Source organism: Schistocerca cancellata, chromosome 3, assembly GCF_023864275.1.
Source record: "Schistocerca cancellata isolate TAMUIC-IGC-003103 chromosome 3, iqSchCanc2.1, whole genome shotgun sequence".
NCBI classification, from domain to species: Eukaryota; Metazoa; Arthropoda; class Insecta; order Orthoptera; family Acrididae; genus Schistocerca; species Schistocerca cancellata.
In genome coordinates, this window is record NC_064628.1 from 849,976,305 (window position 1) to 850,001,787 (window position 25,483).

Here is a 25,483-nt window from a genome sequence, read left to right on the forward strand (position 1 = left end):
CGAAGACGGTTATATGTCAGAGGTAAACAGGTGGATGAATAAACAGATTACTCTGCGAAGACAACCAGAAAGGAGAAAGATGTAGACAGGCTCGTGATGAGGCTGCCCTGACGGCCGTACGCTCGAGTGGGACGGAAGGCCTTATCGCAGCACTCGGCCCGGCGCTGCGTGCATACGCCGACCCAGTTATTAAGCAGTGCCTCTGATAAGGAGCGCGGTGACAACGCCCGAAAGAGGTTTCCCCTACACAGGCGGGGCCCTGCCCCCACCCATTCACAGGGCAACACAACGCTGCGAGCGCCTCTTTCTCTACTGCAGCAGGTACGTCCCGAATGAACGTCACTTTACTGCCCTCCGCTTGACGTGGCTGAAAGCGTTACATGCATTTATGGAGGCGCCAGCTGTTAACGGTCAATACACTTGCCTGCTGAGATAATTAACATATACACGACTGCCATTAGGTGCACAGTGATATAGCAACAAATGATAGTCACAATACTAAAATAAATCAGCTCTTTTAATGCTCCCTCAATGAAATAACTATCTGCTGAAAATCGAGATCTGGTTTCGAATACAGATCTTCTGTTCACCACGAGATATCAGTTTCACACCTGCGCTACACAACTTTTTTCAGTTTTGACTAAAATTTTCATTTTAAGTGATGATTCCACTAATGATGTCCGAGCTCTACTCTCAGAGGTTCTCCTACAACATAACACGTTAATTGCAATTCATTTACTGAGACGAAACGAATGGATTGGAGAAAAACTTGTTGTAGTTTTCGGAAATCATAGATCAGTGAGAATAAAGTTTGAGTCAGACCTAGATGCGTGCCCAGGGACGCTAAGGGTTTATGCAATTACTCATAAAAAATGCGAAGATTTTTGTTATAGGTAAACCTGTTCTCAGACCAAGTACTGGCATGAAAACCGTGGTAGACATGGTGTTTCTGTGGGCTGTGTCTTTCCCCTTCTTCTGACATTTTGTCGGCCGCTGTGGCCGAGCGGTTCTAGGCGCTTCAGTCCGGAACCGCGCTGCTGCTACGGTCGCAGGTTCGAATCCTGCCTCAGTCATGGATGTGTGATGACCTCAGATGTTAAGTCCCGTAGTTGTTAGAGCCATTTAAACCATTTTGAAGCTTCTGACCTTTGAATTCACCAAGCCAGTTATAAGCTGGCCTACACTTCCACCAATCTACCATGGAACTCAATACTTTTCACGTTAATTAATAATTGATATGATGGAATTACAATTTTATTGAGACGTATGAGTCTCATCTTTTACTTACATAATGATAGAAGCTGAAGAAATGAATTAAAATTATTGCTGTAGCCAGGACCTGACCCCAGGCCTCCTGCTTACTAGGCAGATGTACTAACCACTTCCACGCCATAGCAGTAGGTCTGACGCAAGTTTTAAGGACTACCCTGGTCAAACTCCCAACCTAACACAAACTTCAATTCACGCCGTCAGGACATTTTTCCCTTCATCAGTCATCACTGTTGCTGAAGTTCTGCTTAATAACTGCTTCATGTGCCTAGAATATTCTTAATTTTTACCCTCTTATCAGTACACTTATGACTTTCAACACTATAATGAGAGGAAAGACACAAGTGACACAAAAAAAATTTTCAGTGGGACCTATCTGGCACCGGTTTGTGTAGATTTCTTATCCATTATCCTAATTACTTTTCTGTCATCCCTGTCACATTTCATCCAATTATTCCCCGTTAAGTATGTTGCGTACCATATCTTCTTGTTCAACATGATACCTGTTTTCATGATGGGCCTGCTTGCAACCTAAACTTCACATAACTTCTTTCTTAATACGTTTCTGTATCCCAGGTGTGTCTCAAACTCAATGGTTTCTCCTTCTCGATCCAGGTACAGGCTCTCTTACTCAAATTAGTACTCACTGCAGGATAAAATGTTGTGGTTATATAACGTAGCGATTGGTTCTCCTTCCCACAACCCAACTTTGCATCATAAGTTACTGCTCTTTCGTCTGTAGCTTGCCTGTCATTTTCTCTCACATATCCTGGAAATACTATAGATTCTCCGCCACTTAATCTACATATTTACTGTCCATCTTCACAATCGGAACCTTAATTTTACTGTACGCTACCTAAATCCACCTTTCAATGCAATTTTATGAAGGTTTTGCGGACTATTTTTACATTTTCATTTCTATGCAGCAATGTTATATTATCGGCAAAGACCAGAATCGGTCAAAACTCACGCCTTAAGAAACGCCGTCCATATTTTAAAGCTTTCCGTCAGCATCACACGAAAAATATTCACTAACGTATTACTGCTCACGCACTCTTAAGGTTTGTTGCTGTCTACGATGGTCGCCGCTGTGTTCTTATCTTTGCTATGGTTGTGTTGCAATTCCTTTAAGCCCAATTATCTGGTCCACTAGCTCCGAAAACAAACTTGATGCTTGTTTGTCCAATAGCAACGTCGACCTTACCTAGTATCTATTTAGTATCTTATGTTTAGTACTGAGATGCAATACAAAATTTATAAAATAATCTGCTAAGAATGCAATGAAATATCAGTAAATTTATTTATTTATTTATTTTTTACAAACGAATGTTCCAGGAACGATAAATTCTTGTGTGAACTCATCCTTGAGCACGAAATTTAAAATTGTCCGAGAAAGAGACACGTTGATTTCTAATACAACAGTGCTGTATTTAATGGCCTGCAATATATGGAGGTTGTATGGAGTACATTGTAAACGTCGACTTAAAAGTCAACAAGACAGTCAGGAATCTGTCTAGAAACGCCACGAACTAAGGATAATAAATATTGGTCGGTTTAGACTATTTTAACACACACGTGCCCGCTACGATCACTCAGGTGTCTTGTCTTGGAGAGGAGAGTTCGATTACATCTGCCGCTATTTTTAAGTTTTAAAAGTAGGAAGTCATATGTTTATCAATGCACCAAGATACAAACTGGTTTTCGGAAGATAAGAAAAATGGTTGAAATGGCTCTGAGCGCTATAGGACGCTACATCTGAGGTCATCAGTCCCCTAGGACTTAGAGCTACTTGAAGCTAACTAACTTAAGGATATCACACGCATCCATTCCCGAGGCAGGATTCGAGACCTGCGACCGTAGCAGAGCGCGGTTCCAGACTGAAGCGCCTAGAACCGCTCGGTCCCAGAGGCCGACGAAGACGATAATACCCCTTTCTTCTAACAATGACTTAACCGTTCGATTTCACAATAAAAGGAACACATGTGATGTGAAATCTGTTGACTTGTCAGTGTACTCTCAGTATGGCCGACTCCATAAAAAGCAAATAGTGAGACCCAGAAAGAAGCTCTGTTTAAAAGGCTACATAACACAATGAATCATTTCCAATGGACCACTGAGCATAAATTACCACTTCACATGGTTTTCATAGATCCTGCTAAAGCTGACTACCAATACTGAACATAGCGTACGCTATGCGTTTGCAAGTTGCTTATGTTTCATAACAAATAACTGACTACAGCATCGACATGCCTGAGCGATGACTGGGTCTCTCACTCTTCTCTGATAACGGCAGATTCGCTTTGAGTAGTAAATCTGGACGCATGCTCATCTGGTGACATGTGGGAACACGTAATGCATTGAGGAAAATTGTCTAACATTATCTTTATGGTTTCCTATCTGTTACGCTGTGGGTAGGTAAAATTTTACACAGTGGTCAGTAATTCTGGACTATCAGTACAATAAAAACTGTTCTGTCTGTGTGACGGACCATGCGTAAAGAGGTCCAAAACTTAACGCAAATATATTTTTCCGAGACAATTCTTCTTAGAATATGAACGAACGCCAATGAAACTACCAGTTATGTTAAGTTCAGTTATCTTGTTGAAATATTACTCGACTGAGATCTTGAAGACAACGCACGTCCGCCGGCCGGAGTGGCCGAGCGGTTCTAGGCGATACAGTCTGGAACCGCGCGACCGCTACGGTCGCAGGTTCGAATCCTGCCTCGGGCATGGATGTGTGTGATGTCCCTAGGTTAGTAAGGTTTAAGTAATTCTAAGTTCTAGGGGACTGATGACCTCGGATGTTAAGTCAAATAGTGCTCAAAGCCATTTGATCCATTTTTGAACAAGGCACGTCCAGCGGCTTTAAAACGTTAAGAATGTAATATCTGTAGTGGAAATTACCAGTTATGCGGACCAGAGGTGATCACGTTGTACGGCCACGTAGTCACACCAAATACTGAACTCGAATGGTTCATATGGAAAGTATAAAGCAGTAATTTCTTTTCCACTGTCAGCAAACAGGGAAGAGGTTTGAATCTGCTTGGGTATGTGTAAAGTGGGGTGGGTGCCACAAATTTATGTTCTGGTTTGTTACTTTTCTCGATATACAATGACGGAAAAAATGGCACACCAACAAGCGGTTGTGCGACATAAGCGAAAGTTGTTAGGCTGTTTCTACATCTGAAAGATGATCACTGTTCAGATTTCGCGCCACTCGGTTAAGAGTGGCACTGGTAGCGCTACTATGAGGATGTGGATCAGGATCACTTTAAATATATACTGTAACGATCGTGAACGTTAGATACCATTGAGAGTGGTCGCTGTCAGTTGGTGTTAGTCAAGAACGCCTTTAAGGCGACAAAGACGCCATTCGCAACACATTTACATCTACATCTACATCCATACTCCGCAAGCCACCTGACGGTGTGTGCCGGAGGGTATCTTGAGTACCTCTATCGGTTCTCCCTTCTATTACAGTCTCGCATTGTTCGTGGAAAGGAGGATTGTCGGTATGTTTCTGTGTGGGCTCTAATCTCTCTGATTTTATCCTCATGGTCTCTTCGCGAGATATGAGATAAACGTAGGAGGGAGCAATATACTGCTTGACTCCTCGGTGAAGGTATGTTCTGGAAACTTCAACAAAATCCCGTACCGAGCTACTGAGCGTCTCTCCTGCACAGTCTTCCAGTGGAGTTTATCTGTCATCTCCGTAACGCTTTCGCGATTACTGAATGATCTTGTAACGAAGCGCGCTGCTCTCCGTGGGATCTTCTCTATCTCTTCTATCAACCCTATCTGGTACGGATCAAATGGTTCAAATGGCTCTGAGCACTATGCGACTTAACTTCTGAGGTCATCAGTCGCCTAGAACTTAGAACTAATTAAACCTAACTAACCTAAGTACACCACACACATCCATGCCCGACGCAGGATTCGAACCGGCGACCGTAGCGGTCGCTCGGTTCCAGAGGTACGGGTCCCACACTACTGAGCAGTATTCAAGCATTGGGCGAACAAGCGTACTGTAACCTACTTCCTTTGTTTTCGGACTGCATTTCCTTAGGATTCTTCCAATGAATCTGCTTTACCGACGATCAACTCACTGAGTTTGAAAGTAGTCGCGTAATACGGCTACGAGAAGCCGAGTGTTCGTTCTGCAGCAATGCAGAAAGACTTAGCAGGAATATAGCCACTGTACATGATCGGTGGCAGCGGTGGTCACGAGAATGAGCGGACTGAGGTCTGGACGGCCACGTGGCACTTACGAGAGGGAAGACCATCGTGTTCGACGTGTGGTTCTGGCCAATCGTACTGCATCTGCAGCAGCAGTTTGAGCAGCAGAAGGCACCATAGCAAAACGGCGAACTCTTACAAATTGTTTACTTCATGGACAGCTCCGAGCCATACGCCCTGTAGCGTACATTCCACTGACACCAAACCACCACCATTCTGATTTCAGCGCAAGTAAAAATTCCAAACCTTGGCTCAGTCCAATTTCGTCACTTACGTGAATGATGATGAAATGATGAGGAGAGCACAAACACCCAGTCATCTCGAGGGAGGTGAAAATCCCTGACCTCACCGGGAATCGAACCCGGGACCCCGTGTTCGGGCAGCGAGAACGCAACCGCTAGACCACGGGCTGCGGACTGACTTGAGTGGTGTCAAGCGAGGGCTGATTGGATGGCAGAAGGTTCTGCCTCGGTGTCAGAGATGTCCACGTGTTAGTCAAAAGGACATCGCACAGCACCCAGTCGTCGCGAGGCAGAGAAAATCCCTGATCCCGCCGGGATACTAATCAAGAATAGACGTACTGCAGTCTCTACATTCTCAAAATAGTATATGGTACTCGCAAAGTAGTGAAGCGGTGTTTTATCGATGATACAGAAATTAGGAAGCATGCTGCCATGTTATTGGTTGGCTTTGAAATTGCTGGAAAACTGGTAAAATTGCTAAAATTCGTCGCACCATCAACTTTGGTGCTTATAACAGCGCATCATCCCACATCGACAATCTCTTTTCCATCCTATCAGTCTACTAGTGTGCTGTTCATTACAACTTAATCATTGACTGACACCACTTTTTTGATGTCGGAACAGACTTGGTGGGAGCAACACCTTCTGAGGATACCCAGCACCGATTGTGTTCATGGCTGCAATATGAAGAATAAATGGTCTTGATCTCTTTCAAACAGAACACAGAGACATGTACAATGGAAGATGAGATTAAATGTAGAGGTCATCACCTTAGGATGTTCCACAATGCCGCAAACTGTTCCAGTTTCCATACGTAGCGAAGTCTTCCACATTTTTTTTCAGTAAGAAACACCGCCTCTGTCTTTTATTTCCCCCATTCTGTGTGTTGTGGGAGTATTATAGTTGACACCATGTGATGACCAGCTTTCTGTGAGAGCCAATGGATCGAAACGTTTTCACGTCGTATTAGTACCTGAAACTGACCTCGAAGTCATGTAGAAAAACAAAATGTACGGCTATGTATGCAGGTGGAATCATACACTGCTTTGATGTTACAGCAATAACAATGTATCAAACTGTTTATGAAACAACAACACAGGAACCATCTCCTTGTGAGTGATTGTCACTGCAAGTGAAAAACCTTTACGCAGGCCCGTGGAAGCGACTTCGATCACTCATCGCCTTCTGCAGTGTACCAATATACGCATATTTAATGGGGTCACCACATATGGTGAAAGTCAACACACAGATGGTATTTGTTTCCCGACATAATGAAAACCCTATCTGAACTGTGATTACTGTTCGAATGAAGAGGTGGTTGCATAGTTCTTGTGCACTACGTAAGACACAACAAGGAGCAGAACGCAAAGTGATTTCGGGTGTGCCGCAGGGCAGTGTCATAGGACAGTTGCCATTCACAATATATATATAAATGACCTTGTGGACAACATCGGAAGTTCACTGAGGCTTTTTGCGGATGATGCTGTAGTATATCTAGAGGTTGTAACAATGGAAAATTTTACTGAAATGCAGGAGGATCTGCAACGAATTGACGCATGGTGCAGGGAATGGCAATAATCTCAATGTAGACAAATGTAATGTGCTGCGAATACGTAGAAAGAAAGATCTTTTATCATTTAGCTACAATATAGCAGGTCAGTAACTGGAAGCAGTTAATTCAATAAATTATCTGGGAGTAGACATTAGGAGTGATTTAAAATGGAATGACCATATGAAAATAATCATCAGTAAAGCAGATGCCAGACGGAGATTCATTGGAAGAATCCTAAGGAAATGCAATCAGAAAACAAAGGAAGTAGGTTAAAGTACACTTGTTCGCCCACTGCTTGGATACTGCTCACTGGTGTGGGATCGGTACCACATAGGGTTGATAGAAGAGATGGAGAAAATCCAACGGAGAGCAGCGCGCTTCGTTACAGGATCATTTATTAATCGAGAAATCGTTAAAGAGATGATAGATAAACTCCACTGGAAGACTCTGCAAGAGAGACGCACAGTACCTCGGTACGGGCTTTTGATGAAGTTTCGAGAACATACCTTCAGCGAGGAGTCAAGCAGTATATTGATCCCTCCTACGTATATCTCGCGAAGAGACCATGAGGATAAAATCAGAGAAATTAGAGCCCACACAGAGGCATACCGACAATCTTTCTTTCCACGAACAATACGAAACTGGAATAGAAGGGAGAACCGATAGAGGTACTCAAGTTACCCTCCGCCACACACCGTCAGGTGGCTTGCGGAGTATGAATGTAGATGTAGATGTAGGCCAGTTGGGGGCCTGGAAGTAGCCTACCTACATGCTAGGCACATTGCACCTGTACCTTGTCACGGACTTGGGTGCTATTTAGTTCTCGAAGCCTAAGCACACTGAGGCAAATTTGTTCGTTATTCGGATAATTCAACCTTTTGTGTTGCCATTTATGAACAATACTCGACGGAGTATTTTCCAACAGGATAACGCTCGCTCACGTACTGCTGTTGTAACCCAACGTGTTCTACAGAGCACTGATATGTTGCTTTGGTCTGCTCGATCAACACATCTGTCTCCGAACGAGCATGTATGAGACATCATCGGACTAAAACCCCAGCGTCATCCTCAAACAGCTTAAACCGTTCCTGTATTGACCGAGCAAGTGCAACAGATAAGGAATTCCACCCCACACACTGACAAAAAGATGCAGGCACGTTCGCGTGCTTCCATTCGAAATTCTGGCGGTTACACCAGTTACTATGTACTAGCGCTTCACATTTTCAATGGCTTATCTCACGCTTCCTGTCATGTTGCACTGTCAATCTCTTAAATATGTTGTTACCGAAATTCCATTACTCTACTTTAATTAAATTTTGATGTTGTGGTTTTCTTTCCGTCAGTGGATATCAGTGATCAGGAACTAAACGTGACGCGCGAATCAAAAAAGTCACAATTGTTGTTGTGAATAACGTGGAACGTAAGACAATTGTTGCACAGAGTACGGTAGTCAGTAACAACTGCACACGGCTTTCAGAGAACAGATTCAAACTTCACTGCAACATAAGGTAATGCAAACACTTTGTGGCACAGAATGTTTGTATACAGGCAATTTTAATTTCCCGTTGTGATTAACCAGTCAGTGAATGCGACCATATTAAACTCTTAGGACTCAGGGATAAAGTACGGCTTTCTTGAAAGTATCACGTTCAAGATTTTATGCAGAAGCTGATGCTGCTGCATTCAGTATAAGAAAGATATCTACTGCCTCTCCCACTGAAACGCAAAAGCTGGTTAGCTTATTTTCACTTTATTTTCTCGTATGGGCTTACATTATAAGTTAACTCTGCTCGCTCTCAAAGAGTATGGAGGTGAGAGTAATCTGCTGCTTCAGTCCGCAAACTTCGTGTAGGTCGCTGCTCAGGTGCCTCGAAGTTCTAAGTCTCCCGTTCCTGCACATAAATGTTCCATCATGGTATTTGTTGTGGCAATATTAACTCTTTCAGAAGAAACTGCAACATTCAGTCAGTAAACACTAGACTGAAAAAAGATATACACTTGGATAAGATTGCCTTAAGCGATGTTCCGGGAGGTTTTCGCTATTTACCAGCTTTCGTTTTCAATACACTTCTAGGAGAGAAACAAAATTGGCGCTATACTGGTCGGAGCGTGCAATATCGCATCCCTTAATCGGGGAAGTAGGTTAGAAAATTTAAAAGGGAAATGAAATTAGATATCGTGTAGTTTGGTGGCAGGAGGAACAGGACTTTTGGTCAGGTGAAAGCGTTGTACAAATACAAAATAGAGTAGCGGTGATGCAGGAATGGGTTTAATAATGAAGAAGAAAAAAGGAATGTGGGTGTCACAGAAGATACTGGATTTAATTGCCCAAAGGAGAAAATATAGAAACGAAGCACGCGAAAGGGAATACAACGTCAAGAAATATTGACCGGAAGTGAAAAATGGATAAGTCGAAATGACTAGAGGACAAGTGCAAGGATTTAGAAGCATATTTTATTAGGGGAAAGGTAGATACCGCCAACAGAAAAATTAAAGACGCATTTGGAGAAAGAGAGGACGCTTTATATCAAGATCTCAGATGCAAATCCAGTCCTAAGACATCAAATGAGGACAGGCAATGGAAGGAAATTTGTAAATGTGGAATATAGAGTTAATTGTTGGGAATTCTTTTCTGAAAGTACTTGTTTGGAGTGTAGCCATGTACAGAAGTGAAACGTGGACAATAAAGTTTTTACTAAAGCAGAGAACAGAAGCTTTTGAAATTTTGTGCTACAGAAGAATGCTGAAGATTATCTGGGTAGCTCAGGTGAGTAATGAGGAGGTATTGAGCAGAATTGGGGAGAAAAGGAATTTGTGCCATAACATGGCTAGAGAAAGGATCGTTAATAAGACACATCCTGAGGCGTCAGTGGATCACCAATTTATTACATTATCCAAGTGTGTGGGAATGGGGGGGGGGGAGGTAAAAACCGTAGAGGGACACCAAGAGAGTCCGCAGCTCGTGGTCGTGCGGTAGCGGTCTCGCTTCCCATACCCGGGTTCCCGGATTCGATTCCCGGCGGGGTGAGGGATTTTCTCTGCCTCGTGATGACTGGGTGTTGTGTGCTGTCCTTAGGTTAGTTAGGTTGAAGTAGTTCTAAGTTCTAGGGGACTGATGACCATAGATGTTAAGTCCCATAGTGCTCAGAGCCATTTGACACCAAGAGAGGAATACAGTAAGCGCACCCAGAAAGATGTAGGTTGCAGTAGTTATTCGTAAATGAAGAGTGTTGCACAGGATGGAGTGCATGGAGAGCTGCCTCAAGCCAGTTTTCAGAGTGAAGACCAGAAAAACAACCAGAGATCTGAAAAAAATTGGCTGATTAACACCAAATATTCAAAGTCTAGATTTCCGTCTGGCGCGCGCTTTGTGTACTGTACAGGAGTTCCTTGCTGTAGTTGAGAAATTTTCTCTGTAATGTGTCATTTATTTTTGTTCTTCACTTTTTTTCATGTTTATTAAATGTTTAAATCTCTTGTTTATATATTTTCTAGTCAGCATTCTCTAAGCTATGCACGGACGTGATCCGCGGCCAAGTAACTATGACTCACACCGTCCTATGAAACTTGATAAATAAATAGACAACGTATTGTGGTCTGCAAACCATAACGTTTCTGTTAGACTAGTGTAGAAAATAACGATTCATTTTACTGTGACTTAAGAGTCAACATATACTAGAATTGAAAACGTTATGTGCTACAGTTTGTAGAAGTCCATGTAAAACTTACAGGTTATGTACCTGAACAGAAAAGTTTGCGGGGAGCCGGCATCTAGTCGCTGTGTTCAGAGATCCCTGTGCTATGATTACAGGGTGCGGGTCGGACATGGGAAGGGACCCCCACCACGGGACCACTGCCCGGTGACACAGCTCAGCCTTTGATGTATCAGCGGCTCTGGCTCGCACCGAGGTAATCACCACCGGCGCCCATACACTCCGGTGGAAGCCCTGCCACGGCGTCGTCCCTCTCCTGTCGCACCGACCAACTCGGTCCATTATTCATGGCTGCCTATTGGGCGGGCGCCTTCCAGTTCCAACCTCTTGTCGCAAATATCTCAGCTCTGAAGGGAGGATTGCGTCGGCAGGTAATCTGCAGCCGCAGCGGATACCGAGGTGGAAGAGCTTGAAAGTCAGCACCGAATGAGATAGCTCTTAATACTTGGAACTCGTAAAACTAAGGCGTATTACGTATCTGAAGACTCATTGGTAATACTCTAAAACAAGAAGAACACTCTGACAGGCAAGTTCGTGATTAAAAATAATCTCTTAGCACGAAATATTAACCCTATAGAAAAAGTCAAACATTAAATATAAAATTATGCACGGCAGCTATTCATTGCCATTCACAAGGTAAATACACTGCGTACGTGTTCAAATTACTCAAATTTTTTTTCGAACTTCCGACAAGCGAACGTGGGTCTCTATCTCTTTTGCATAGGCATATCATGGTGTATTAATCTGGTGAATAGCAGTGAGTTTTACTTTCAATTACAGTTTTAAAATTTAATGTTCGTCCGTTGTTATGGGGTAACGTCTACCACTAATAATCAAAATGTCTCGTCTTCGAACTTCCGGTATAAGAAGTCACACTCATTCTACCAACGGCCTTGACAAAGTTGGCGGAGCAGCTGACAAAGGTTTAGGGGACGGAATTACCCTTGGGGTGGAAAACGCCATTATTTAGTGTAAAAATCAGCAATGATCGACGGCATGACGATGCAAGACGCAATGGAAAGCACTGCATTAAAGTCACATAATGTGTATCCACGGAACATGTGGCCTGTAATTAAAAAAGTGTCATACTGATCTCTCCATAGGCAAAATATTCCGGAATAGCGTCCCATTCAAATTCCCAGTAGGAGACTACCAATGAAGTGCCGAAGCGTGTGGACTGCAATGAAATGGAAACAAGACAAGAAGGTCAGACAAGTATAGGGTAATATCACAAGCAGTAGAAAATGTCATAACGAAGTAGGATTTGCAATGTCTAGGAAGATAGGACACAGACTGAATGACTGTGAACAGTTCAGTGTTAGAGTTGTTCTCATCAGTTTCGGCAACGAAGGTAGCAGAAAATGAAGAGACAGAAGCATATGTGGATATGAAAAAATAATTCATTATGTAAAGAGATATGAAAATCTAATCATCATGGGGAATGGAATGCTGTTGGTGAGGAGGCAGTAAACGAAGTGGTTACAGGAGATTATAGGGCTTGTCAGTAGGAACGAGAGAGGAGAAAGACTAACTGATTGACTTAATAAATAGCAAATCTAACTTAATGGGGATCGAGAAATACACAAAAATTGATTGGTACGCGATCTCATTTATAGATAGCGTACGTTATTCCAATAAACCTAAGTCGAAGATAAACCTTTCATACAGCCATTCGTATGTGCTCGCTCCAATTCGTGTTCCTTTGCTTTATTGCACCTACATACCTAATTGACGGAACTGTGCCAAGCCGCACCCCATTCACATCAAATTCCAAAATAATAAGATTCATACCACCGAACAAAAATTCTATCCCAATAATCCTACATCATCCCACAGTCCTTCAACGACGATTCTTTTTCGTACATAAAAGCGCAACAAAATAGAAATAAGAAAAATGCTTGTTGCCCTTCATCCATGATTCGTAAGATTTTTTTAGTCATCAGTCTTCTGACTGGTTTGATGCGGCCCGCCACGAGTTTATCTCCTTTTCCAGCCTCTTCATCTCAGAGTAACCCTTGCAACTTACGTCCTCAATTATCTGCAGGATATATTCCAATCTCTGTCTTTCTCTACAGTTTTTGCCCTCTACAGCTCCCTCTAGTACCATGGAAGACAGTCCCTGATGTCTTAACTGATGTCTTGTCATCCTGTCCCTTCTCCATGTCAGTGTTTTCCACATATTCCTTTCCTCTGCGGTTCTGCGCAGAAACTCCTCATTCCTTACCAGTCCACCTAATTTTCAACATTCGTCTATAGCACCACATCTTAAATGCTTCGATTCCCTTCTGTACCAGTTTTCCCACAGCCTATGTTGCACTGTCATACAATGCGGTGCTCCAAACGCATATTCTCAGAAATTTCTTCCTCAAAGTAAAGCCTGTGTTTGATATTAGTAGACTCCGCTTGGCCAGGAATGCCCTTTCTGCCAATGCTAGTCTGCTTTTGATGTCCTCCTTGCTTCGCCATTCACTGGTTATTTTGCTAGGTAGCAGAATTCCTTAACTTCACCTACTTCGTAACCATCAATCTTGATGTCAAGTTTCTCACTGTTCTCATTTGTGCTACTTCTCATTGCTTTCGTCTTTCCTCAATTTACTCTCAATCCATACTCCTTACTTATTAGACTGTCCATTCCATTCGGCAGATCATGTAATTCTTCTTCACTTTCACTAAGTATAGCAATGTCATCAGCAAATCATATCGTTTATACCCTTTAACTCTTAATTTTAATTCCAGTGTTGAACTTTTCTTTTATTCCCGTCATTGCTTCTTCGATATACAGATTGAACAGTTGGGGCGAAAGATTACATCCCTGTCTTACACCCTTTTAATCCGAGCATTTCGTTCTTGGACGTCCACTCTTGGTTCTTGTACATATTGTACATTACCTGTCTGTCTCTATATCCTACCCCTATTTTTCTCAGAATGACGAACATCTTGCACCATTTTACTTTGTCGAACGGTTTTCCTAAGTCAACAAATGATATGAAAGTGTCTTAATTTTTCTTTAGTCTTGCTTCCATTTTCCACCGCAACGTCAGAATTTCCATTCTGGTGCATTTACGTTTCCTAAACTCTAACTGATCGTCATTTAATACATCTACAATCTTCTTTTCCATTCTTAAGTATGTTATTCTTGTCAGGAAATTGGCTGCATGATCTGTTAAGCCGATTGTGCGATAATTCTCGCACTTGTCAGCTCTTGCAGTCTTCAGAATTTTCCGGAAGTCAGACGATATAGTGCCAGATTCATACATTCTACACAACATCGTGAATAGTCGTTTTGTTGCCACTTCCGCTAATGTTTTTAGTAATTCTAATGGCATGTTATCTCTCCCTTCTGCCTTTTTCTTCGCCGGCCGATGTGGCCGACCGGTTCTAGGCGCTTCAGTCTGGAACCACGTTGCTGCTACGGTCGCAGGTTCGAATCCTGCCTCGGGCATGGGTGTGTGTGATGTTCTTGGGTTAGTTAGGTTTAAGTAGTTCTAAGTTTAGGGGACTGATAACCTCAGATGTGAAGTCCCATAGTGCTTAGAGTCATTTGAACAATTTTTTTTTTCATCACGTCAGTTAAAGCTTCCCCCTCATAGAGGCTTTCAATGTACTCTTTTCACCTACCCTCCTTCTCCATTCAACAATGGAATTCCCGTTGCACTCTTGATGTTATCACGCTTGCTTTTAATTTCACCGAAAGTTGTTTCACCTTTATTATATGCTGTATCAGTGCTTCCGACAATCTCTTCATTTTTTATTTCTTCACATTTGTCATGCAGTAATTTTGTCTTAGCTTCCCTGCACTTCTTATTTATTTTACTTCTGAGTGACTCGTAATTCTGTATTCCTGAATTTCCATGAACATTTTCGTACTTCTTTCTTTAATTGATCAGCTGAAGTGTTTCTTCTGTTACCTACGGTTTCTTTGCAGTTACCTTCATTGTCCATATATTTTTCTTTCAAGCATCTGTAAATGCCCTTTTTAGAGATGTCTATTACTCTTCAACTGTACTGCCTACTGGAGTATTCTTTGTTGCTGCATCTACAGCCTTAGATACCTTAAGTGTATCTCGTCATTCCTTAGTACTTTCGTATCGCACTTCTTTGCATATTGATTCTTGTTGACTTCTCTCTTAAACTTCGGCCTACTCTTCATGGCTATTACATTGTGATCTGAGTCTATAGCTGCTCCTGGGTACGTCCTACATTCCAGAAGCTGATTTCGGAATTTCTGTCTGACCGTGATGTAATCAAACCGAAATCTTCACTTATCACCCTGTCTTTTCCAAATATACTTCCTTCTTACTTCTGAGTGACTTGTAATTATGTATTGCTGAATTTCCCTGAACATTCTCGTACTTCTTTCTGTCATTGATCAGCTGAAGTATTTCTTCTGTTAACCATGGTTTCTTTGCAGTTACCTTCATTGTCCATATATTTTTCTTTCAAGCATCTGTAAATGCCCTTTTTAGTGATGTCTCAACTGTACCGCCTCTTCTTGTACAGCGTATTCACTATCATTAACTGAAATTTATTACACAAGTCAATTAGTCTCTCTCCTATTTCACAACCCTCGTCCCAAACCCATATTCTCCTTCAACCTTTTCTTCTACTCTTTCCCCTTCAACTGCATTCCAGTCCCCGATTACTACCAGATTTTTATCTCCCTTTGCGTACTTTATTACCCTTTCAGTATCCTCGTATACTTTCTCTATCTCTTCATCTTCAGATTGCAACGTCGGCATTTATCATTTATACTTTAACAATCGTTGTCAGTGTTGATTTGTGTCGATTCTGATAAGAATAAACCCATCACTGAACTGTTCACAGTAACATACTCTCTGCCCTACCTTTCTGTGCTACCTTTCTGCGCTACCTTTCAGCCCTACCTTTCTGCCATACCTTTCTGCGCTACCTTTCTGAGCTACCTTTCTGCGCTACCTCTCTGCGCTACCTCTCTGCGCTACCTTCCTGCCCCTACCTTTGTGGCCCTACCTTTGTGGCCCTACCATTGTGGCCCTACCTTTGTGGCCCTACCTTTCTATTCTTAATGTATCGCACTCCCGTTATACCATTTCCTGCCGCTGATTGCAGGATGTGGTTCAGATGGCTCTGAGCACTATGGGACTTAACTTCTGAGGTCATCAGTCCCCTAGAACGTAGAACTACTTAAACCTAACTAAGGACATCACACATATCCATGCCCGAGGCAGGATTAGATCTTGCGACCGTAGCGCTCGCGCGGTTCCAGACTGTAGAGCCTAGAACCGCCTGGCGATTACAGGATATCATACGATGAGAAAAGGGAAAGCTCAGTTTCGCACGAGCGACGCTTTCTAATTCCGTGCTGATTGTGGATTGAAACTATTCTGGCTCAAGAAAATTTATTATAACTGAACTTAGAATATGCTTAAAATTCTGAAGCAAGCCGATGCTAAGGATATCTGTCTGTCTCTTTGTAGGTCCATCGTGTTACCCTTCTTCTACAGGTTTTACAGAATCAAAGTTCCAATGTCAAAACACTGTAGAAAGTGCATATTACTGAAGCTCTGGAAACATCATGAAAAAAAATCCTAAGAGAAATATGACCAATAATTGGCGCCGCAAGAGTCAGAATATGCACAACCAACAAGAAACTGTTAGTCTGCGTCCGAGAGAACAGATATATCTGTGTTCACGTAGTATCGTGCGCTGCTGGTAAAGGTCTTTTACAAGAACGCTGACTATAAACCGGTAGCCCTGCAGAAGTTCTGGACACTCAAGGACATCAAGAAAAGCTATTGCTCCGATAACTTCGCCGGATGGCGGCATCGTTTACCGTAGAGCAGCATTTTTTCGAAGTGGTGAGTCCTGCGGCTCCTGTTACCTGTACCGTCGCTGGTAAACGGAATGATAGTCTTTGTGCATCAACGTCATCCAACCAATCAACAGCGTGTATGTGTGGGTAGGATCATTTTTATGCTAGATAGTGCTCCCCCGCACATAGCACAGCCAATGAAGCGGCTGCTGCAGAGAAATTTCTGAAATGCTAGAATTATTTGCTGTCATTTCCCTACAAGCTTGCCATCCAGATCACCTGATCTTAATTCGTGTGACTTCTGGCTGTGGGGTTATCCGAAAGATGTGTTCTGTGCTCCAGTTACGAACGTAGCTGAATTGAAGGCACGCATTGTGCAGCGTATTCTGAACGTGATCTGAGACATACTTCTGTCTGTTGTGGAACATGCTGTTTCTAACCGGAAAACGGTGCACAGCATACTGAACCTGTCTTACACCAGCCTCACAACGGTTAGAAGACGATGTTATCTTCCTTTTTATGCGGTTTTTGGCCCCAGGACGACAGATGCACTTCGGTGCATAAGTGACTAGTGATTTGCTAATGAAGATGGGTGTCTACAGATTATGTTGTTTTATGACATATGCATATGTGCGCTCGCAATATGTAACAGCGTCACGAATGTAGTTAATAGTAATGACAACGACCTATAAATGTGTCACCTCATTTTGACATCGCGTAAAGCCACAAAAATCTGCAATTGATAATGGCCTATGGCCGAAATTTCAATCATGAAATAAAGGAAGTGTTACAGTCACTGGCATAAATATGATGGCTTTTATAAAGTCCTACATGACTGAATATGTAATAAAAAATGGGGGTTCCTGCTTTAAAAAACGCAGTTGAAATCCGTTTGACCTATGGCAGCGTCATCTACCGGGCCAACCATAGCGCCATCTGGTTTCATCCTTCAAGCTAGAAAAGTTTCGTTCTTTGTAGTTTTTTTCATTTGGCGCTTATTTCGCGAATTATTTGGCCTGGTCGCGATCAATGGACCACCCAGTATATCAGCTAAGTAAGAGACCAATGCCGGAGGGTACACTACGTAAAATCGACTTGGATTCCATTAGGATCTGAAATTTTATCAGTTTTTAACCTCAGCTTTTCTTTTGCCGTTCTCTACTGCTCAACGAGTAACTGAATAGAATCCTACGAACCGCTCAGCGATTTTACAGAGTATCAGGATTATATAGAATTCTTGATATCTGCTCACACTAGAACAACAACAAAAAGATAAAGAAGGTAGTAATTGTTTGCGATCGTCCTTCTGTTCAAAAAGTCATGGTATTTGACAAACGTAGAAGAACTTTTATGGACGATGATTTTATGTTTTGCTGTACAGTTTATGGGGAAATATTAACGGCTGTCATGCTAACAACGTTTTAAGAGGGCATTTGGATAGCTGGTGCACCGCTGGAGCCGTTGTATCTGCACGAACCAGGGCACTAGCAAATTGTTTTTCTTTGTTTACGGATAATTAATTGAGGCAATTACGTATTCCTGTCTTCCATCAATCAATGGATAAGACATCATCGCAGAAATCTTACAGCTTACTTAAAACTCACTCACCGTTTTGCAAAACTTCCAGCGGATTATTACAGCATTCAGCTTCAACTGGAACAGAGGAGAGAGGAGGAGATTTTAGTGCTTAACGTCCCGTCGACAACGAGGTCATTAGAGACGGAGCGCAAGCTCGGGTTAGGGAAGGATGGGGAAGGAAATCGGCCGTGCCCTGTCAAAGGATCCATCCCGGCATTTGCCTGAAGCGATTTAGGGATGTCACGGAAAACCTAAATCAGGATGGCCGGAGACGGGATTGAACCGTCATCCTCCCGAATGCGAGTCCAGTGTGCTAACCACCAACTGGAACAGTTGTGGCTTCTGCCTGATACTGTCCTAACTGATTTGAACTCTCACTCAAAACAGTTTTTAATTCAACTCACCAAGTAATGCACCATTTAATGCACTCATTTAAAACATCTTATGTCTCACTTGATACAACCTGAAACGTGTAATTCACAATTTTAGGTATAGAAACTGTAATTGAAATTTACGTTTGAGATTCATATTACCAAATGGACTCACACTTTCCCCTAAGACGACTGCACATGCTACATGCTTCAGCGCCATGCAGCGTTTTCTGTTACATTACTTGTAAATTCCCTAGACTATATGTGAATATAAAAACGAGAAGAAAAAGTATCTTTTGAGATGGGAAAGAATACAGTTCGTTGACTTCGGGATTTTACCTGCCTCGCTGATCATATCAATTTTTCTCCGAGTACAGTGCTGTAATTTCGCTTATACTTGACGTACTGTTCATTACATGTAATATCTGGAAATTGTTGGTTAAAATGGTTCTGAGCACTATGGGACTTAACTTCTGAGGTCATCAGTCCCCTAGAACTTAGAACTACTTAAACCTAACTAACCTAAGGACATCACACCATGCCCGAGGTAGGATTCGAACCTGCGACCGTAGGGTCGCGCGGTTCCAGACTGTAGCGCCTAGAACCGCTCGGCCACTCCGACCGGCCTGCAAGTTGTAATGATATAGGAACCCTCCTGGATGTTTCATACGTCAAAAAAAGAAAGAGAAATCTGAGCTCCTGTAAGACCAATTACACATTGTCATGAATTAAGTAAAACAAAATGTAAATAGAAAATAAAAACAGCCAGAATTTATATAAATTATTCACTCTTGAACCTAAACAATCACTAGAAATCACTGAACAGGTATGCAAGCTCACACATTTATTCAGCAGCATGCAAGCACGACAGACCCTAAAACGTAAACACACTTCTGCCCAGTGTAAGCTTTCCATCAATGGAAAAGAATCTACTACGCTCTGATTGCCTAAGTCTAGCTGATCTAATAACAGCCGTCAAAACACCTACATGTTTCACAAAACATTTAAAAAGTGTATCATAGGTAACACAAATATTATGAAACGATAGGGATATTACCCACAAATACAGAGCTATCCAGAAGTCCGTTAACATTTGAAAATTTAATACTTCGCGGAATAACCTTTAATATAAAGGGAGTGGAAGGACTTGACCCATACAGTGACCATTTCATTTCAACATCTTTATTTGCATCATAGATAAATCATTTAGAGATTTACAATCATAAATGAGATAATTTCTTTAAGAAACGCCATTCAGGCAAATTTCACAAACTGCTTCTTACATAAAACAACATATGAATTAACCTCTTTAAAAACATTTTAAAAAACCGCCACTCGGGCCAAGTAAATCATTTAAAATCAACTTTACATAAAATAACCAAGAAACCAGTTATTATTTCCACATAGATTGAAAACCGCCCCTCCCGGGCGAGATATAACCAGTCAACTTTACAAGGTTATAGACCGTTTGACCAATATTAACCCTGTTATTTCCCCATCAAAATTGACATACGCCACTAAGGCTGAACTGCGCCGCAATTTTAGAATACTGTTTCAATTAGGGCCCATTCTTCTAGAAATCCCTCAAAATTCTCAAGACAAATATTTAAAACGTTTAACACGCGCGACGTTGCATAGCCACCTTAAGTTTTAGAAAACTGCTGCTTGTACAATAAATGAGGCCCGAGATTGTGAGGCCGTGACTTGGCCACGAACGGTGGAGGCGACTGAGTACTTATCTGCGAATTAAGATGTGGACTCCGTTTGTACTTCCACCCCGTTCAGAAGACCGAAATCGGAACCAAACAGCACACGCGAGCTCAGGCGAAGTCCACCGCGCGTACGCCTGCTAGTAATTTAAAAGGGGAGGCTCTTCACTTTGGTGGCCCACTGCTTCCGACCTCTGAAACATAAATCAGTAGTGACAACAGAGAACCAAACAACCCTTCCTTTACCTTAAACTTATACAGGAAATTACTTCGATACAATTGCCAATAATAAAACTGATTTAATTCCTTCAAGCAGAACCACGTACACGAATCATGCAAACGGAACTGGCTCATTAAGATCAAAGCATCACATGGAGAACCTTATGTGGGTCTGTAAGGTACCACACGGCAATCTTTAGACACGGAATACAGATCGTTCGGTAAGGCTGCGCACACGTATCAATGTTTTAGACACTTGCCAGCTGAAGTAAGAACAATATTGTTAAGGATCGAAGCCCACACTTAATAAGAGGCATGAAATATCACATCACAATCCTTGGAACGCTTTACTGCCTCAAGAGCAATCATCATCATATTTCACTAATTGTTGGTAGGTCTTGAATTACTTAACTTGATGCCAGCTGCTTGATCGATGTGGCGAAGACATCAGACGTTGCTTAGTCCGATAGTAACAGCGTGTTCCTTCACGGAAGCGAGCACATGCACAGCTTCACGAGGTTGCCAAGAAGCCACAGCGCCGGCCCACTGCTACTGACCCCAGAACGATCAAGCGCCAACTGCCGCCCGTACTCAGGCACACCGTGCTCGCTGTCGTCTCTCCAACGTCTCGCTAACACGCGCACTTCCGCGTGCCGTGCCCAACGTTGTTGTCCCTTTCCACTTTTTTTTTCTTTATTGTTATTTCCAAACCTGGTAACAGGCAGCCCAGCAGCATGCTACGCCGCTCTTTGGCCTCAGAGAACACACAAGATACAAATGAAGACATCGAGAGAAGAAAAACATGGTGGACAGAGAAACGGAGACAAACACTTTTTAAAATACATGGAGCCGTTCACGGGCGTAGAGTCCAAGATAAAATTTGTTCAGACACTTGTACAGAGAAGAATATTGTCACACGTGAACGTAGGTGCACGAAAACGAATAACACTGAAGCACAAAACGACGACACACACACGACACGAGGCGTTGATCTCCGGCGCGCGAATGTTCACTAACCGTGTACGAGTCCGGGGACCTGCCAAGAGAGGAGGAGGGGGGATGGGAGAGGGAGAGGGGAGAGCAGATGACAAGGGCAGGGGAAATAGGGGGAAGGGAGGAAGGGGGAGGGGAAGCCCGGGGGAAGAGGGAGGAGAGAGGGGACGGGGGAAAAGGGAAGAGAAGGGAGGGAGGGTGCCTACAGGAAAGGACACAGGAAGTGGGGGGGAGGATCAAAGTTGATACGAGGGGTAGATGGAGGGGAGTAGGACATCATCAGGGAGGGGGAGCTGGCGGAAGCCACCTTGGGAGAGGGTAAGGAGGGTGGAGAGATGGAGACCGGGTGGGAGGGACGTGGGAATAGAGGCGCGGCAGTGGGCGGGGGTGGGAGATGATTGGTGAGACAAGCGGATGAGGAGGATCCACTTTGCGGGTACAGGATCCGTATCCTTTCAAGGAAGAGGAGAAGGTGGGGGAAGGATGAGATCATATAGGATCCGCGTGGGGGAGGGGAGTCCCTTTCCACTCCGTACTGCCCGCTATATCCTGAGCCGGCTCAGGCTCCAAAGACAAACTTCTGTCAGAGGGAATCGATAGTGCCTAACCAAAGTAGCCCTGGCACCATTCCCACCACGGCTCATAATTGGCATATGGCGCTTCATGTCATAGAAAAGCAATAATTAGCATATCTGTTGATATTTAGCAAAGACGATGTTCTTTGTAAGACATTCTCGATTACCGGCCATCATTCTTCAACAATACATGTAGTCGAGGGACAATGTTCTGAACATCACCATACAGTATATCAGTAGGTATGGTGAGTTCAAATGGTTCAAATGGCTCTGAGCACTATGGGACTTAACTTCTGGGGTCATCAGTCCCCTAGAACTTAGTACTACTTAAACCTAAATAACCTAAGGACATCACACACTCCCATGCCCGAGGTAGGATTCGAACCTGCGACCGTAGCGGTCGCGCGGTTCCAGACTCTAGTGCCTAGAGCCGCTCGGCCACCACGGCCGGCTATGGTGAGTAACTGCCGTATGATGTTGTCTTTCACCATACCTAATGAGCTCCGACGGTCGCGGTAGATTTACGACTTCATGTAAGTTGGGAAGGAAAACATAGGTACAAACCAGGTAGCTGCGAAGAAACCATGGGTAACAGAAGAAATACTTCAGCTGATTGATAAAAGGAGGAAGTACAAACATGTTCCGGGAAAATCAGGAATACAGAAATACAAGTCGCTGAGGAATGAAATAAATAGGAAGTGCAGGGAAGCTAAGACGAAATGGCTGCAGGAAAAATGTGAAGACATCGAAAAAGATATGATTGTCTGAAGGACAGACTCAGCATACAGGAAAGTCAAAACAACCTTTGGTGACATTAAAAGCAACGGTGGTAACATTAAGAGTGCAACGGGAATTCCACTGTTAAATTCAGAGGATAGAGCAGATAGGTGGAAAGAATACATTGAAAGCCTCTATGAGGGTGAAGATTTGTCTGATGTGATAGAAGAAGAAACAGGAGTCGATTTAGAAGAGATAGGGGATATAGTATTAGAATCGGAATTTAAAAGAGTTTTGGAGGACTTACGGTCAAATAAGGCAGAAGGCATAGACAACATTCCATCAGAATTTCTAAAATCATTGGGGAAAGTGGCAACAAAACGACTATTCACGTTGGTGTGCAGAATATATGAGTCTGGCGATATACCATCTGACTATCGGAAAAGCATCATCCACACAATTCCGAAGACGGCAAGAGCTGACAAGTGCGAGAATTATCTCACAATCAGCTTAACAGTTCATGCATCGAAGCTGCTTACAAGAATAATATACAGAAGAATGGAAAAGAAAATTGAGAATGTGCTAGGTGACGATCAGTTTGGCTGTAGGAAAAGTAAAGGGACGAGAGAGGAAATTCTGACGTTACGGCTAATAATGGAAGCAAGGCTAAAGAAAAATCAAGACACTTTCATAGGATTTGTCGACCTGGAAAATAGCGTTCGACAATATAAAATGGTGCAAGCTGTTCGAGATTCTGAAAAAAGTATAGTGAGAGACTGGTCATTTACAATATGTACAACAACCAAGAGGGAATAATAAGAGTGGACGATCAAGAACGAAGTGCTCGTATTAAGAAGGGTGTAAGACAAGGCTGTAGCCTTTCGCCCCTACTCTTCAATCTGTACATCGAGAAAGCAATAATGGAAACAAACGAAAGGTTCAGGAGTGGAATTAAAATACAAGGTGAAAGGATATCAATGATACGATTCGCTGATGACATTGCTATCCTGAGTGAAAGTGAAGAAAAATTAAATGATCTGCTGAACGAAATGAACAGTCTAATGAGTACATAGTACGGTTTGAGAGTAAATCGGAGAAAGACGAAGGTAATGAGAAGTAGTAGAAATGAGAACAGCGAGAAACTTAACATCAGGATTGATGGTCACGAAGTCAATGAAGTTAAGGAATTCTGCTACCTAGGCAGTAAAATAACCAATGACGGACGGAACAAGGAGGACATCAAAAGCAGACTCGCTATGGCAAAAAAGACATTTCTGGCCATGAGAAGTCTACTAATATCAAATACCGGCCTTAATTTGAGGAAGAAATTTCTGAGGATGTACGTCTGGAGTACAGCATTGTATGGTAGTGAAACATGGACTGTGGGAAAACCGGAACAGAAGAGAATCGAAGCATTTGAGATGTGGTGCTATAGACGAATGTTGGAAATCAGGTGGACTGATAAGGTAAGGAATGAGGAGGTTCTACGCAGAATCAGAGAGGAAGGGAATATGTGGAAAACACTGATAAGGAGAAGGGACAGGATGATAGGACATCTGCTAAGACATGTGGGAATGACTTCCATGGTACTAGAGGTAGCTGTAGAGGGCAAAAACTGTAGAGGAAGACAGAGGTTGGAATACGTCAAGCAAATAATTGAGGACGTAGGTTGCAAGTGCTACTCTGAGATGAAGAGGTTAGCACAGGAAAGGAATTCGTGGCGGGCCGCATCAAACCAGTCAGTAGACTGATGACCAAAACAAAAGGAAGTAATCCCAAACCAATAACCACAGAGGCTGAGATCTACATCTACATCTACATCTATACTCCGCGAGCCACCTTACGGTGTGTGGCGGAGGGTACTTATTGTACCACTATCTGATCCCCCCTTCCCTGTTCCATTCACGAATTGTGCGTGGGAAGAACGACTGCTTGTAAGTCTCCGTATTTGCTCTAATTTCTCGGATCTTTTCGTTGTGATCATTACGCGAGATATATGTGGGCGGTAGTAATATGTTGCCCATCTCTTCCCGGAATGTGCTCTCTCGTAATTTCGATAATAAACCTCTCCGTATTGCGTAACGCCTTTCTTGAAGTGTCCGCCACTGGAGCTTGTTCAGCATCTCCGTAACGCTCTCGCGCTGACTAAATGTCCCCATGACGAATCGCGCTGCTTTTCGCTGGATCATGTCTATCTCTTCTATTAATCCAACCTGGTAAGGGTCCCATACTGATGAGCAATACTCAAGAATCGGACGAACAAGCGTTTTGTAAGCTACTTCTTTCGTCGATGAGTCACATTTTCTTAGAATTCTTCCTATGAATCTCAACCTGGCGCCTGCTTTTCCCACTATTTGTTTTATGTGATCATTCCACTTCAGATCGCTCCGGATAGTAACTCCTAAGTATTTTACGGTCGTTACCGCTTCCAATGATTTACCACCTATGGCATAATCGTACTGGAATGGATTTCTGCCCCTATGTATGCGCATTATATTACATTTATCTACGTTTAG